This window comes from Tachypleus tridentatus, chromosome 9 (genome assembly GCF_004210375.1).
Source record: "Tachypleus tridentatus isolate NWPU-2018 chromosome 9, ASM421037v1, whole genome shotgun sequence".
NCBI lineage: Eukaryota > Metazoa > Arthropoda > Merostomata > Xiphosura > Limulidae > Tachypleus > Tachypleus tridentatus.
Genome location: NC_134833.1, coordinates 94,077,423 through 94,094,797, shown reverse-complemented (window position 1 = coordinate 94,094,797; position 17,375 = coordinate 94,077,423). Strand labels below are relative to the sequence as shown.

General features: G+C 31.0%; 2 long non-coding RNA genes across 17 annotated transcripts in view; one reads left to right on the top strand and one right to left on the bottom strand.

Annotated features, from left to right (window-relative positions):
• The window catches only part of LOC143225790 (uncharacterized), an 85,262-nt gene extending 71,556 nt beyond the window's left edge, over window positions 1–13,706 (bottom strand). For all 4 annotated transcript variants that reach the window (XR_013014086.1, XR_013014087.1, XR_013014089.1 and 1 more), the window contains exon 1: window positions 13,576–13,706. This is a non-coding gene — a long non-coding RNA (uncharacterized LOC143225790). The remainder of the gene's footprint in view (window positions 1–13,575) is intronic.
• The window catches only part of LOC143225788 (uncharacterized), a 95,430-nt gene that overhangs the window by 8,640 nt on the left and 69,415 nt on the right, over window positions 1–17,375 (top strand). For 3 of the 13 annotated variants that reach the window (XR_013014081.1, XR_013014084.1, XR_013014080.1), the window contains exon 1: window positions 13,686–13,814. The exons of 7 other annotated variants lie outside the window; for them this stretch is intronic. This is a non-coding gene — a long non-coding RNA (uncharacterized LOC143225788). Of the gene's footprint in view, window positions 1–13,685; window positions 13,815–17,375 lie in introns of those variants that run through there. 3 more of the 13 variants (XR_013014082.1, XR_013014076.1, XR_013014077.1) reach the window with 3 other exon arrangements.

Genomic DNA, 17,375 nt, shown 5'->3' with positions numbered 1-17,375 from the left:
TCAGTAGAAGCCAGAACTGAATTTGATAGTTTAAAGTGACAGAAACATAAGCTAAATGTGAATTATATAGTTTTAAAAATGACAGCAACATAAGCTAGAGATGAATTATATAGTTTTTGAAATGACAGCAACATTAGCCAGAGATGAACTATATAGTTTTCAAAATGACAGTAATATAAGCTAGATATGGATTATATACTTTTTTGAAATGACAGAACATAAGCTAGAAATAAATTATATATTTTTTAAAATGACACTAACATAAGTTAAAGATAAATTATATAGTTTTCAGAAAGACAATAGCATAAGCTAGAGGAATAGTATAGGTTTTAAAATGACAGCAACGTCAGCTGAAGTGAATTATATAGTTTTTTGAAATGACAGCAACATAAGCTAGATATTAATTATAACTTTTTAAAATGACAGAAAAACATAAGCTAAAAGTAATTATATAGTTTTTTGAAATGGCAGCAACATAAGATAGAGATTAATTATATAGTATTTAAAATGACAGTGATATAAGCTAGAGGTGCGTTTTATAGCTTTTAAAATGTCTTGGTTGTTTTTAAATACAAAGCTACACAGTGGGCTATCTGTACACTGCCCACCATGGGTACTGAAACCCTATTTTTAACATCGCGAGACTGCTGAGCCACTAGGGAGCCTTTTCAAATGACAGAAATATAAGTTACAGTTGAATTCTGTAGTTTAAGATTAGAACAGCATAATTTAAAAGTGAAGTTCATGACTTAATGGTTCAGAAATAAGAGATATAATTTAATAGTATTGTGTTAAATGAAAATAATATAAACTAAGGATAAATGTATAGTAGCAATTGATAGCAACTGGCGTAAAGGTGGATTCTATTGTTTTGAAAATGACAGTAACATAAGAGAGATATGAATTTTACAGTTAAAATAACAGAAGAATAAGCTAGATCTGAATTTTGTAGTTTAAAATTACATCAGTTTAAGCAAGAGATACATTTTATAGTTCAAAATGATAGCACACCTACATAGTTTAAAATTACACCAGTATAAGCTAAATCTGAAGTCTATAGTGTAAAATGACGGCAACATAAACCGAGGGTAACTTTTATAGTTTACAATGGCAGTTGTATAAGCTAGAAGTGAATTATACTCCTTAGAATTACTGCAGTATAAGCAAAAGTTGAACTACATCTTTAAACTAAAGAAACATAAGCTAGAGGTGTAACATCACAGCAGTTTAAGTAACAGCTCATGTTTAGTTTAAAATGACAGTCATATAGCCTAAATCTGAATGTACGGTATGTGATGACAAGTATATTAGGTAGAGGTGGATTACAACATTAAGATACAGAACTTAATTTTATGTCTTAAGCTGATAGCAATATAAGCTAGCGTGCAATTGTTATAGATTATAATGACAGTATTATCAGCGAGAACTAGACCTCGTAGTTAAATAAGAGAGGAATAGCAGTATTTCAAGATAGAACAATGTAGTCCAAAGATGCGTTTATATTTGCTTTGAAGAGCTTTAAATGATTGTGTGTTGCTGTTTGTTTTTCAAATGCATATCAAATGTGTTCATCGAACTTGCTAGTTTTTGTTACACTGATGCAGTAATTGTTCAGTTTAAGTTTTCATTACATTCGTGTGTTTTTTTTTCAATGTACAGTAAAGTCTCAAATTAATCTCTGACTTAATTCTCCATAATGTATACAGTTTTAAATTTTCGTTGTTGATTTGTTAGACTAATAGAATAATATTTTAATCACACGCGGCGAAAGGTATTTGAATTTGGGGAAAGGACATCTTATTTCTTCGGTTTTATAGTGATCATACTTGAAAATAATAACGATGACCCCTATCTCTAACCATTGACTTGAGTTCTCTTCTGTACTGCTTCGTGATATCAAACATTTACCATTAGTTTGGTATAAAAAATTAAATTCATTAACTTATGCGTTACTTTTTAAACTCTGAGCTATATTGTTAGGTTATTTATGATCAAAATGAAAACTGTTAAATTTATAAACTGTTTCTTGATTGGATCCTTAACACCTCACACTATTTTTTACACAGCAGTTTTCATGAATAATGACATAAACTTAAAACTATAGCAGGAACTGTGTTTTTCTTTAATATCTTTGATATTCACATATCAGATAGGGAAATTAATAATCGCTTACTAAACAAATTACAACTAAATTAAAATAACTTATTATTAGCATCCTTTTATAACATTTTAAGTCTATGTAATAAGCATAATATTTAGGTATATCAACATCTGAAATGCTGTAGTTGTATGTCTTTTGTGTCATATTCTAAACTAGTCTTTACACTAGTTTACAATTTTACACTAGCCGAAACCCTAAAATTGATGGGTGATTTTTTTTCCCATTGTTTTGAAGAAGCCGATGTAGTAAAAACAACCACATTATAATTTGCACACTTTCGCGTTTTTGAAACCGAATACTTGAGCAGGTGTCTGCTGCCATTGTTAACAGTTTTTCTATGCAATGTAAAGTCTATGTATAAACTGTGGCGAAAAAAACTGAACTTCTGTATCGAGGCTAGCTTCTCTGTTACCAAAGCGGAAAAAGGGGCCGTTTGTTAATTGTAGAGAACTATTTTCATGAGTAATAAATTGAAGTATTTCATTGGATTTAAACATTCAACACGTTTTTAGCAGTAGCCTCGTATAACTGTATTGTGATCTGTTATGTAACACTGTGTAATAGTTATTGTTTCTACCCTAAAAATGACTGGAGGATGTAAACAACGCAGACTGACGACCCCCTTGAACACTTAGTATATCCGACAACAGACCACGGTGTTTGGACAGAGTTGAAACTAGTGTAATGCAAAACACTACAGAAACCAATGACCCCTAGTGTCTGGGTCGGTAGAGGGTACGGTCGGGCAGCTCTGACCTTGACCACTTGGGCACAGTTCCGCTAACAACTTCATTCGCAGAAAACATTAGAAGACTTGAGAAAAATATCAACCAAACATTCTGTAAAAACGTTTATACAACGCTTCTGTTTATTAAACTGATTTGTACAGATGTGAATAAAACGCTAGAGTGTCTTATGTTTCGATGTTTCCAAGCAATAACTAAGACAAAACTAGATTACATAGGAAAATCTATTTGAAGTTTTGAAATTAACTCTTACAGTTATTCAGTAGTAGAAAAGTAACAAAACAGCATGTAACAAAAGTAACAACACAGCATGTAACAAAAGTAACAACACAGCAGAGTGAACTACAGGAAATAAACAAATGAATATACTTCATTGCCTTAATGTGGAGGTTCATAAATGGGAGTAATGAATCCCAAAGGGTCGAAGGAAAGTGTCAGAGAAAACACGTAATAGTGTTAAGGTACTCATCATTTATAGATTAATTAATTGAGTGCAGGTTCTCAGGATACAAAATGTTCTGAAATGGGGGAACTTCTTCTGAGAAAGTTTGGATTTGAATTGTTTTGAATTTCATGCAAAGCTACACGAGGGCTATCTGTGCGAGCCGTCCCTAATTTAGCAGTGTAAGACTAGAGGGAAGACAACTACTCATCACCACCCATCGCTTACTCTTGGGCTACTCTTTTACCAACTGACAGTGAGATTGAGCGTCACATTATAACGTCCCCACGGCTGAAAGGGTGAGTATGTTCGGTGTGACGGTGATTCGAGACCGCGATTCTCGGGAATATCTGTCTTAGAGAAGGCAGTTTTAAATTACGTCATTAGTACAAGCACCGCAACAAAACAGGTCTTTCATAAAGCAATCATTTAAATTATATACAAAACGTCACTTCAGTTGACCTGGGTATTGGTGATTAAAATTGTTTGTCTGGTAAGTTTCTATGAATATGATATATTTAATTATAACTTTCATCTTCAATTATATGTACAATACACACGCGAAAATCCATCTTTTTCATTACAAACAAATATTTTTTACTAATCAACAATTATACTTAACTGGTTATATTCGTCGATTGTCTAACTGCCTTAACCTTATACTTAAAATCTAGATAGTCTCTGTTCGAATTGTTTTGTTATCTGAATATTTACCTTGTTTATCAAACTTCTGAGTGAAAGCCGTGTGTTATTTCAATTCTCTGAAAAGTTCAGAACGTTAAAACTAATCCTTCAAGCTTTTCTCAGATTTGAAAAGGAAAAATAACTTCATATACAAATACTCTTAGCCTCTAGGAAAAGTATCACTTTGTCATAATAAAGCAATGCTAGAAAATAATCTTATTTAATGTAGAGCGTTTCAAATATTGTAGCTTATTGTAAAATGTTTCAACAGCTAACCCTTTTTTTAAATATTATATCTCATTAAAAATGTATTAGTAAATTATCTGAGGCCAAGTAGTTTTTCCTAGTTATTACAAATTTTGGTGGATACAAATGTTAGTTTACTTTGTACTCCATAAGAACTTTTTCAAACATTTCTAGTAATTAATTAATAAATAGATATAAGTGATGATATAGGCTACTTATCATGGCGATAACTGAAAACTTCTTACCTTATTGAAATATTATCTATTAAAAAACAGAAGCTTTGTTTTCTGAATTTAGCGACACCGTATTTATCATTTTCATCATCACATATTCACTTCTTATTTTTCTTTTGTGCAGATTTAATGCATCTGAAAGTTTGTTATTGAAATAACCTCTCATGTACTGATAACAGAACTTTGTAATCGGACATTTTGGAGTTCATAGCTTGAATATGAAAGTGCTATGCAAAATACGATAAGACGCTAATTTCACACTTTTAAATCAACGGGTATTTCATTCACTTATATGTTAGTCGAGATCGGGAAAGAATCATCAGAGTCGTCTGTCTGTTTATCTGTTAACTATTGAAAAGCTAAAACTAATATTTCCAAATGCAGCAAGTGACTGGTATTACCTACACCGACATTAGTTGAGACGGTGCATATAATTTAGTGTTGTGTGTCTGGTAACCACAGAAAAACCACAAATAAGCGTTACAAATGTACCATATGGCTGATATTTCATTCACACTGATATTAGGTTAATGGGTGTAGAGGATATTCAATGTTGTCTCTATTCATCAATCGACTTCAGAAAAACTAAATCTACGAGTTCAAGCGTAGCACGTGAGTTGTACTATGCTTTCCGACATTAGTCTCGAGTTTGAATAAAACATTCAGTGTTGCTTGCCTATATGTCTGTTAATTAGTGTACGTTGAATTTGTTTTGAGACAAGAAATGACTATCTTCTCCTACCGTTGCCAAATCACTACGTATATACATTGTATAACTTTTGTATTTACTTTAAGCATTTCTAGTCTTTATAACAAAAAAAATTGTGTCTTCCCTATTTTCTAGCTTTTATGATACTCAACTAATTGGACAGCATTTATAAGAACAATGTTTCAGATCCATTGCTGTCTTTTGAATCGTTTTCTTTATATCAGATCAAGGTCGTTCTCATGGCCATTATTACGAACTGCTGTCCAACACCTCAATTTTCTTTATAATACGCTCAAGTAAACTCAGTCTTGGGCTTTGCATCTTCACAAACATTACATTTGATATTGAGTTGACTTTTAAGACTACGTTTAGAAAGACCAAAAGTATATGTGTTTTTGGCTTGTAAACATTCTGTAATGTAAAATCATTATTATTATATTGTTAACGGTACAAGAAGACGTTACTCCACAATGTCGTTTAATAATATTGATACACCAACAGTTATCTTCTACAAAGATGTGACATATGTTCCTTCTTTATTCAGAAAATTCGGGAAATCGCTGTATACGAAATACATAAGTGCTAAACGTACTGCCTATGGCACCTCGTTATATGTTACAAGTTCATATACAAATAATACTTATAAAGTGCCATTATCCTCTGTTTTATAAGTCAGTTTTTGTAACTTGGCTCTTCAGGACGCGCTCAATTTTAAATATATAATAACAGTGTTGTGCGTCTGTCTCTCTGGTGTTACAAACTGTTATGAGAAATTTGCTAAACCGATTTCGATAACATTCGGTGGACACAAAACTTAGTGATAACTGAAAAGACGGAGTTTAAATGGATAGGCTACTGTACACATAGTTTTAGTTTAGTAACCATTTCAAGTTTATTGTCTTTGCTTCTTTGCTTAATAATGAAGTTTCAAGCCAACTTGACAGTTAATGCACATGAACATTATGAGGCTTAACAGCAATAATTAAACCTCATGAAGTATACTGTCCGAAATCCTCGCGTGAAATAAACCATTTTCGCCTGTGGATATGTTTTTAAAATAATTAAGTAAAGTATCTTTATTGTCATTTTTCTAGCTTTATTATATACATTAAATCCGCAGTTTGACTCACGGATAATAAATAAATATACATTTACTTGTAACGCAACCCCATTCTCTCACATTACAAAATAAACTTATTGAGGAATTTCATTACCCTCAATAACAGTGGAAATGTATGTTATATCTCTATAAAATTTTGCATATGATATCATATAATAGTAAACTCGTTTCTAATCGTATTAAAATAGCAAATCGAACAGTAACTCTAAATCGTACACAATATACATTAATATTTAGGACGGGTGTTTTATGAACTTCTCAGACAACACCACAAGAAAACGTGTACACAAATTAAAAGAGGGTTTTTTGCTCCACTTTATTTTTCTCAAGTTTTTCGAAGTAATTTTTGAATTTAATGACTTAGGAATCATTGGACGTAATCTATAGCTTCATATTCTTACAAGGGTGCATGTTCGAAAAACCTTTTAGCCATTAGGAAAATCTATACAAATAGAATTACAACGATTTTCTGGAGCATTTACATCCAAATACGACGACATAATGGAAGAAAAACGAGAAATCCAAAGATAAAGGTACTTGTAAATCTTTATCCTAAGAAAGTTTCTAACATTTTAATATTGATAACCTTGACCCTAATGTTCTACATAGACTTACAGCAATATCAAACAACTGTCTTTTAATTTTAAGTTGATATTTTTGCTAGTTAGAAAAATACATGCATTTGGATTTCTAAGGAAACTTGCCTCATGGTCAGATTAAATCTCTAGAGTGATTAATTGCTATGCATGTCTACGAATAAATGTGAATTATTCCTTTGTTATCCGCTAAATCATGTTTGTAACAGTATGTTCTTCATAATGATCTTTAGAGCTAAGCCCAAAGCTGTTACGCGAGCACCACCAACACTAACATTTTTCTCACTAGCAATTTCACAAATAGGCTGAAATAATCAGGAAGAAAAAGCTCTAAAAATAACAATTTGTTGTACATTATTTACATAAAACATGAAATGTGCAATGTAAAAAAGGGGTCGTTTCTGCACTATGCACCGAAGTTTCTAGTCTTGCAATACATTACATGATTTCCGTTATGGAGAATACGGATATTGAGATCCCTTTACAGTAAAACTATAGTGATTGTTGAATATCCATCGTTGTCATTTTTGGCAGCAGATAAAATCCTCTTATTATTAATTGGTTGCTTTTGTTTGAAACTGTCACTAAATACTACTTTGTTAGTATCCTGTCTATTGCCGTTTTCAGGAAAGTCTTGAGAGAGATTATAAAAGGATAAAGTTCATCCTTAACATACAAGACAAGGTCTAATTACGGCACACAAAGTATCAGACAAAACATTATTAGCTTTTTACTTTCATCATTACATAGTAAGAAAGATCTGTAAACCATCTAACATAGTATTATTCAGCTATTAGCCTGAAAAGAAGATTATTGTGTCTTATCGTATCAAATTCCTTTTAAATACTCTCACTTAACCTAATTAAACCGACAATTATCTGTTGCTTTTAAAATAATAAACTTGGTAATATCCTACACACAGATTACCATACTACTTTATAGATTCGCTCTGAGAGCAAAACTTGATCTGAGATAAGGAGTCCAAGACTGAATACAATATTCCAATTGTAGTATGATCAATGGCATTGTACCTTCCTTAGATTTATGTTTAGTATTTATTTACATAATACTTTAAATTCTTTTGGCGATGCTTTCTGTCCCATAAAATTATTAAAGTTATTCCTATCTTTGAAAACTGTTAGGTAAATATTATCTGTCTGAGGTGCTTTATTATTCTTGAAACTTCCATTTTTCCCTTAAGAATCTCTGAATTGGTATATTCAACTTGTTCAACCTTATTTCCATCTAACAACTGTTCGGGTTGATAAATATTACTTAAATCTTCCTGTGTAAGAAGTGAAGAAAATGTGCAATTTGATAATACAGACATCCCATAATTATCATATACTAGTGTTCCAGTGTAAAACCTCAAGGGTTCTATTCCCGTCCTAACATTCATACCCTTAATGTATTTGAAGAAGTCCTGACTATTTAATTTTACATTTTCAACCAATTTTTTCATATAGTTTTTACATTTTCTAATTTCCTATTTCGATTACTTATCTTGATCTTCTCAAGTCATTTATTATATTTATACTGCCTTTCTTCAATTTTATTCTTTGTATTATTTTTAAATCAACCTCAGTTTTTACTTCCAGCCGCCCTATTTTTGTCTATGAGAAAAAATGAGTATCTAAAATATATAATCATTTATTTAAATTTTTTTCCATACTTAATCAGTATTTTCAACTAATTTAGTTCCCCAATTAAAAGCACATAATTCTTGTCTCATCTATAAAATTTGCTTTTATGGTACTTGGAACCAAAATCTCAGAGATTATCTGTATCCATTCATTACTCAACCTACCAGCTATTTCTTTGTCAAGAGTTAGCAATAAATCTAAAAATAAATATTGTTCATGAAATATCCCTAACCAATCGTTGAAACAAACCACTCTGAACAGCTTCTAAGTGCTTATTTCCCCTTAAATTTACTGTAACTCTTTTTAATTTATGTGCCTGAAACTAAATCTCGTATCGAGACACACGGCAGTGTATCATGCAGCCAAAACAACCTGCTACAGAACACATTGTGGGTTATTAACAGCAGTGATAGTTTAACGATTTTTCTATCTTCTGTATCTCAAACTGTAGTAATATAAATTATCAAATATTTTCAGTGAATGTACTCTATTGGACTCTTACTTGGTATATCAAGGCAATTCATTGAGGAATACCTCAATTTTAACTGACTTTCTTCCTGTTTTTCTTTGTGTTTTCTTTGCATTAAAAGTACGGAAATTTATATGTCAAAAAACATACTTAACTTCTATGGATTTTTTTTTTCAAATTTGGCACACTGATATGTCCTTTTAAACTACAACTAGGAGTCTCATTAGATGAAAATATAAGCCACATGTGAATACCGTTATTCAACAAAAAAAACTCTTTTTATTACAGCTAAGAGTGAAAGCATACCGATTTTAATATTTGTTATTTGTAAAAAGATGGCTGGTTTAAAGCAGCAAAGTTTATAAAGTGAAAGAACGTGCAGATGCATAATTATGCAGAAATAGGTGATATAGATTTTCTTCCCATCGTAAGTATTCTCTAGTTTCTGAATTTCACCATCCTTACATCAAATCAACTTTTGAATAATTTTTCGTTACTGGTTGTATAGTAAAATTGGCCCAAGTAGGACAGATCTGTAACTTGAGGTCCTGATATTTTGCCAGATGCTATGGAGTTTCGTTTACTAACAGGTAAACGTTGTTTGTTTGTTTGGGATTTCAATAAGAACTAATATTGAGGTTTAGATTTTATTCTTTTTGACATCTCAAGCTCTTGTACACCGACCTTGTGCCTGACTTTTAAGCAATGATTAATAAAATGAACATTTTTACAAAAAACAACAACTCGTGATGACGAGAAACCAACTTGAAGTAAAAATCCATTCTCTCGTCCCTAATAACCTGTGAATGACCTAAGAAGATTGAATCGTGGTTCTGTATTTTATTTTAATTAAAGTTTTAATACCCGTACCAGCCGCCTTCAAAATACAAATCACAACAAAATTACAAACAAGATTAATATTAAGGCCCTTTTTTTTTTTTTGACGTTTCAAGCTCTTGTACCTAACTTTGTAAGCAACAAATGAGTAAATTAATATTTTTACACAAAAAAACATTAGAAACAAGACATAAGACATGCAAAACAGCACAATAGCTAATACATTACCAGAAGTTAGCTTTTATTTTAAACAATAAGGAAGTAAATTTTAATGCATACACAATAAAAGTTAAAATGAACCCCGGTTTTCCTCTTGTTAACCTATCCAGTTACCAAACATTATGAAAAATAATCAGCGGAACTAAAAGAATTCATGACGGTGAATTATTGATAGCAGCTGCTTGGGGAAACGCTTATTATAATATAGTTTTAAAGATTGGTTTAAAGTTAATTGGCCTGGCATGGCCAGGTGGGTTAAGGCGTTCGACTCGTAATCTTATGGTCAAGGGTTCGAATCCCCGTCACACCAAACATGCTCGCCCTTTCAGCCGTGGGGGCGTTATAATGTGACAGTCAATCCCACTATTCGTTATTAAAAGAGTAGCCCAAGAGTTGGCGGTGGGTGGTAATGACTAGCTGCCTTATCTCTTGTCTTATATTGTTAAATTAGGGAATGCTAGCACAGATAGCCCTCGTGCAGCTTTGCGCGAAACTGAAAAACAAATAAAATTAATTTTCCTTTAATCAAATTATTATTATGATACCCAATTCGTGATTCAACGCATTCTAATAATTATAGGTTTTAATTGTATTGAGCACTATACTATGAAATTATAATATACTATTTAGTTTTCTTCTATAAAGTTAACTTAATTTTTTATCAAAAAAACCTTACGCTAAATATAAAATAAATAACGTACATTCACTGTTTTTCTTACCTTGTAATTCAGATAAAATAAACACTTATGTTGATAATACTTACAGCCTAAAACGTTAAACTATGAATCACTTTTGCAATTATGTCTAAGAAACATTGTTCATGACGACCTACAGATTGCGAATCTGGCGTCTTAGCCACTCGGCCATGCTCAACTTTCAAAAGAATCTTATTTATAGGTGATTATTATTGCCAATTTTCATCACAACTTCACTAAATTTTATTTAGTTATTCTAAATAAGGAACGTTTAGCATCATGTGATATCAGCTTAAACGTTCAGGAAAAATAATGTGGTTTGAAATGGCTTTACCGATTGCATGAAAGTGATGACAAGAAACTGTTAATATAAATTCCTTGATGTTACTAAAGAAGAAGCTATCAACACTGTTTTGGAGAAGAGTTTCTTATTTATTTCATCAATCTCATGTGGTGATCTATCTGCTACAAATTTTTAACTCGAAGCTTTCTCCTCTATAATGCCACAAACAGAAAACTAAGTAAATCCAACATGATTTTTATTAGCTTTGACATCCTCAACTTAAAAGTACCTGTTACTTTTATTTTACATGTAAAGCCACTTATCCCATTGTTTTATTTCTCTATCTCTTCTAATAAACAATTTATGACCATGTATTTCAAATAAATTGATTTCACCATAAGTGTCTAAGTTTGTCCATATTTTAATTACTCTCATTATATCAAAATTCTGTGTTCTGACAAGTAATCTAAATTAATCCATTCAGTTTCTTATAATTCTAGTATTACAATAATACCAACCATCAAAACTATATTTGTATATTGTTCCCATCTTATACATACATCTTAATTTTTTATTATTATTATGACATCTCTACTACCGAATATTAGTTTAAAGTTGCCCTAGCAGTGAGTTAAAGGCTCTTGCAAACAAGCGAACTCCAAATAAGCACTTGAATCACCATCTTACATAAGCTTTTCATCTTACCTTTTCGACTATTTTTATCTCTAAACTTCATTTTTGAATCTTTATTTTCTACTTAAAGTAAGTAATGATTTTAATATAAAATTTGTTTTAACACAGGAAATCGTAACAAGCTTACACCAGGAAAATCTAACTTGTATTATGTAAGCTATCTATTTCGAAAAGCCTGTTTTTACTTTTTTTTTTATCTGAACCCATAAATCCAATCAGCTTACCTGTTCTTTCTTACCTATTAACTTAAGCCTACTATTTGGTCCTACTTATACTTTTATTTCCCCATTAAGGCCTTAACAGTGTTCCTGACAAAACTGAGTTATTACAGCCTTTTATTTGAATGTTTTTATTAATGCCTTGAACTTAATAATTACCTCCTCTGAGCTACCATATCCTACACCATTGGATCTTATGTTTGTTACAAAGACTGTATCTCTACTACTAATACCCTTTAATATATCACTTCGTTTGTCAGTTATGTCTTCCACATTTGCTCCTGGATAGCATAATCCAACTCCTTTTCTTGCTATATAGCCTACAGACTATCTTATCCAAATGCCGTATGAGCGAATCTCTTTTAACAATAACATCCTTATGCTTTTCATTCCCATCCCAATCTGTCCTTTGTTCTCCTTTCCTCCACGTCCAGTATTTAGTTTATATCAATATAAATATGTTATTTTCCAGAGTCACTATTTATGATTAAATCTATCACAACTAAACCTATTGCTATAGTTTACAACCTGTTGAAAGTCATCACTAGCTCCTGTATTTTTTGTATGCAAAAGCTCAGTATCTCTAATAGTTTACCCTTTTGCTTTATTATCATCTCTACTCTATTTAAAATAGTCTACAATTTCTCCTACCAATTTTATATGCCAATTGTACAACTTCACTGCTTTCTCAACATGTTTACATCAGACCCGAATTCCCAAATAAAATCATCTTCTTGAATTATCGCGCCAAACAAACAAACTATGAATGCTGAATATGTACATTACTTTTGAATTAATGTTTTTTGTTTCTTTTTTGAATTTCGCACAAAGCTACAAAATAGGTTATCTGTGCTCTGCTCACCACGGGTATCGAAACCCGGATTTTAGCGTTGTAAGTCCGCAGACATATCGCTGAGCCACTGAGGAGCGTTGAACTAATATAGTCTAGGAATAAAAAAATAACTAAATACAATTAGCCTATAGACAACACTGTTAAGTCTAATATTAAAGTTCGATATTTTACAGTATTTTATCACAACCTTATTTTCTCTCTAAATTAATTGAGCTCGTCTTTAAAATGAGAAATGAAAATACTTGTATTTACATTATTTTTGTGATAACACAATTTATTTATTCTGTTTTATAACGTATGAAAAACCGAATAAGCTTCAATCTTTAACTAAAGTCACGTTACACTCAATAAAATAAACTGCAGATAAATGTAAAATCAAATTCATTATTAACCGATACTTATAAGTTATTCCTTAACTAACAATGTGAGTGTCACAGTTATGATATACATGTATTTAATTACTGCTACTAAATCGTAATTCTAAGAAGTTACTGATATAATATTTTTTTATTAGTTAGTACCTAATAATAAAAATATTAAGTTAATCTTTTCAGTTTAATAAATTCTCCTTTTTGATTAAATAACACATGTAGTTACCTAAAAGTGACTCATTATCTAGTACTAAGCCTAATTTAGTAACTTTAGGCTTAGCTATTTCTGTCTTAGTGACACTTAAAGAACACTAAAATAACAATTCTAAGATTTAAAAGTATCGAAATAATACTTACCTTCTCCAGAAGAGCGCTATAACCTACAACAACGATTACTTCTTGGTTCATAAAGTAAATTATCTGTTCGTTATTCTCCACAGCTCCATCTACGATGTATTTATTGTATGCCCGGGCGCGCGATCGTGAAAGAGGGCTAATATACTTAAACTTGCTTTCATTTTTGCGCTGAAAACGGTGAGACGTCTTTTGGTAGAATTCCGTTAACTGTGTATTTGAAGTCGATTACTTCCTTAGAGGTATAAAGATTTTGTATACGTTTAAAACTTTATATGTATTTTAATATTTTGTTAATCTCAATTTTATATTAATATATAATATTTTATATTAAGAACAAGTTGAAGGTTCGGCAACACTTTAGAACTTAGAAATTTGTAATAATTTTTGTTAAGCCTAAAACTGGATGTTATGCCTAACGAGTACAATTCTGGATGTAAAAAATCAGATTAAAGCATAAATGGTAACATATCTAAGAAGACAAATTCATTAAAATTAGCAACTCAATAAAAATAAGCAATTAAGCTATCAGTCAAATATTTTGAAATATATTGAAATAGTATAAGACCCTAACACAATTATGACACTAAAGTAGATAAACCTAAAGTTGGCTGTAAGAAGTAAAATATTCAATCTCTCAAAAACAATTTCCAGTCATTCAAGTAAACGAAAAAAACAAAAAAATTAAAATAGTTATAACAGTAAGAATGAAACGAGTAGACAATATTGGCTTGCATCCAGTCAAGAGATCGAAGAATAATACGATACCAAATGCTAATTTAAACTATATGAAAAATTATACTATGCCTAATAGCGATAAAGGGATAAAACATACTTACTGACATGTCCACTGAAAATTACATATCAGACTGTCTTATTGAACAATCAAGGTCAAATAATTATGGTATTATATCATAATACATAATTAAAGACTTAGTACTAATAGGAATAAAATGCGAAACATCTGAAAGGATTGTCAGAAAAGGACATATGAACCGACTACTTCTGATAAAATATTTAACAAATGAAAATGAAACCAGGAATTTCAGTTAAAAATAAATAATGAATATCTGATATTTGAAAATGGAGAGTATCAAAAATATATGTCACTTGTCTAGTGTTTCGAATGACAGGGTCTTATATAAATCTACCAAACAGTACCACTAGGTTTTTCAGAACTGTCCTGCAGAAACCATCCTTGGGGAAATTAAAAATTTAAACCCACCGTCTTAATCTTCTGTAAAGTGCTTTTCCCCACTTATTTCGACGATAATTCAATCCATAGGGCAATCAATCGCCGCACTGCTAGTACCAGAAAAATAACTGTTTACTAGAATCTAGCATGTCTTTTTGAAACCTCAAACGTGTGTCCTTTTATTCCATTGTCTTTACATCCAAAATAAATCAGAACTTTTATCCTGTGGATAATCTTGTGAACTTTAGTAAAATCTCCTGTTGTCCTTTTATCACTATATAATAACCTATTCCTATAACATAACCTTTTCATACTAGGGCTCATCCTAATAATCCTACCCTGAAATCTTTCTAATAATTGAGTATCCTTTCTTAGACCCAAACTGTATGAAAACTTGTAATTGGGGCCTAAATAGTAATTTATACAGAAATAATTACCTCTTTAGACTTGTATTCATTGCAGTTATAAATGCATCCTAAAACTCCTAGCAATATAGGATATCTAGATGACTTAAATGATATATTCAAACCTGTGATCCTTTTTTCAATCACGTTGATGAGTGGGTTCCCATTCATACTAAACGTATGATCCAAGTTATGTAAAAGATCTAAAAACATGTACCAAACGTAGGAAACTGTGATGTCAAAATTGCGCTTTTCCAAGAAACTAAACAAAATCCGTCAAATGTGGTGATAACCATAGAGTCATAAATAACCTTTATTACAAAGTAACATTACACAAATATTTACAAATTTACAAGAATAATCTAGTTGTTTGTTTTATTAAACGTGAAACTAAACAATGGGCTACCTAAGACGTGTAAGGATTATCTGTTAGTCGTTTTCTATTCCATCTAGCCCTTTAGTGGCACAACGGTGTGTGTGTGCGAATTCCCACCGCTAAAACGGGTTTCAATACCCGTGGTAGGCAGAGCATAGATATCCAATTGTGTAGCTTTGTGCTTAATTTTAAACAAATAAAAACACTTGCATCTAAATTCGTATAATCAAAACCATTTTCCTATATTAAATGAAACCGAATTTATTAACTAAAAAAATATAATTTATAAGATTAAACTTTTATTCACGTGAACACATTTTATGAACTTTTAAATTTATTTTAAAACTTTTGATTATATATCTTAAATTTAACAATTTTTTTCAATTTTTTCTATTTAGTTTTAATTTTTAAATCCACTGTTTTAAATCACTTAACTGTTTTGAAAGGTTTTTCCTTCCGCTTATCGAATATGCCAACTTGCAAACGTACATATATTTGACTACATTTAAATTTTATAATTTAATTTTTGTACTGTTTCCTTTTATATTTTTTCCAGTTTATATTTATATTACCTGTTAGCATTATTATATATTATTCATGTTACTATTAATATATTATTACTTATTCACCAAGAATTATTATTATTGCGATTTATTTTTAATTTTAATTCAGGTGTTTATTTTAGCTTACATAATTATTTTATAATTCTGCGTGACACTTATATTTTATCCGTGAGGATTTCTTATGACATTTCACTTAATAAAGTTCTTTTTTTTGCTTCTACTGGTCGGAAAATCCTAGCATCCGATTGATGTGTTTTATTTGTGATTTAGTAGGACCCGTAGGTTGCTTATATCAATTTTGTTTTCTCTGATGAGGTGGTATTTTGTTTCTACGGTTATGGTCTGTGTTTTGTTTTTAATATGTAGAACTTGTGATTGATGGTGGTATTTTGTTTCTACGGTTATGGTCTGTGTTTTGTTTTTAATGTGTAGAACTTGTGATTGATGGTGGTATTTTGTTTCTACGGTTATGGTCTGTGTTTTGTTTTTAATATGTAGAACTTCTGATTGATGGTGGTATTTTGTTTCTTATTTGTAGAACTAACTTTAGTTTGTGGATTCACTAGTTTGTCTCTTGTTCAGTATTTTTGCAGTTGTTTGATACTCTGTGATATGTTTAGTCAGATGTATATTTTTTAATGTCGAAAGAGTTGATTTTCGTTATTGATGTTCTCTCTCTTGTTATCGTATAACTCTTCTCGTTTATTCACACGTGTAAGGTTTTTCGTGAATTATTTCTTTGGTTTTAAGTAATTAGGTTGTTTGACGTGGATTAGAAGAGTGTGGTGTATTTCGCTGGAACTAAATCGAACACAAACTTCAAACATTTTACAAACCTCCTGAACAGTGCAGTTGATTTGGAGTCTGAACGACAAAGTGATCCTGGTTGTTGTGTTGAGTGCCTTGGGTATCTGTGTGTCGTCTTGCTGGCCTGCTTAATGATTTGTTCCAGACATTTATTGCTTTTGAAAGTTATTTTGATGCTGCTTATGTGTGAGTGGAGAAATGTGCTATGTGAGCTTCTCATAAAGCGCGGATTATAGATTTTTCTGTGAGCGTCATTTACCACGTGTAATTATGAAACCATAATTTATCAATCAACAGTACCTAATCACCTTGTGGGTTACATAAGTCATATTAATTAATCATGATAACAAATCAGTAGCATATAAAAGTCTTAAAAATCTTAGACGGTTCTGTAAATTCATAAATAGGAAATTTCAATATTTTTAAAACGCAAGTACACACACATATATATAAAGTTT